Here is a 568-nt window from a genome sequence, read left to right on the forward strand (position 1 = left end):
TTTCCTTTTTCTGCATATGAAAATCCAAATTTTCTAGCACCATTTATTGAAGATGGTGTCCCTCCTTCATTTGATATGTTTTGGTCCTTTGAGGAAGATTAGTTACCTGTAGGTTAATGCACTTTCTTCTGGGATTTCTATTTTGTTTCTTTGATGTGCATGTCTATCATCATGCAAGTACCTGTCTGTTTTTTTGTTTTGTTTTGTTTTGATTTTGGGGTTTTTTCACTGTGTAACCCACTTCAGTGCCTTAAGCCCACCGGGTAAAGACAGGCAATGGTTGGGAGTGACAAATTTCCTTTGGCATGGGACACTGTGAGAGGCCCATGGGATTGGACCTGCCACAAATCCAAACCCATGCACCCTCTCTGTTTTGACTACTAGGGCAATATAGTACGTTGTGGGGTCAAGAAATGGGAGGCCTCCTACCTGATTCTTCTTTTTAAGAAGTTATTTGGTTATGTTGGTTCTCATCCCTCTCCTTATGAATTTGGTAATTAAATTTTCGATTTATTTAAAGAAGGAACTTGTGATTTTGATGAGTATTGCGGTATATCTATAGATCATT

The 568-nt window shown here is 38.6% G+C and overlaps 1 non-coding gene across 1 annotated transcript; it reads right to left on the reverse strand.

Annotated features, from left to right (window-relative positions):
• Positions 1-226: 226 nt before the first annotated feature.
• Positions 227-361, reverse strand: LOC115869778. Its single transcript, XR_004046366.1, has one exon. It is a non-coding gene; the product is annotated as a small nucleolar RNA SNORA42/SNORA80 family (small nucleolar RNA).
• Between the last annotated feature and the right edge of the window lie 207 nt (positions 362-568).

This window comes from Echinops telfairi, unplaced genomic scaffold (genome assembly GCF_000313985.2).
Source record: "Echinops telfairi isolate 266 unplaced genomic scaffold, ASM31398v2 ScPeMD7_44;HRSCAF=162, whole genome shotgun sequence".
Taxonomy (NCBI): Eukaryota; Metazoa; Chordata; class Mammalia; order Afrosoricida; family Tenrecidae; genus Echinops; species Echinops telfairi.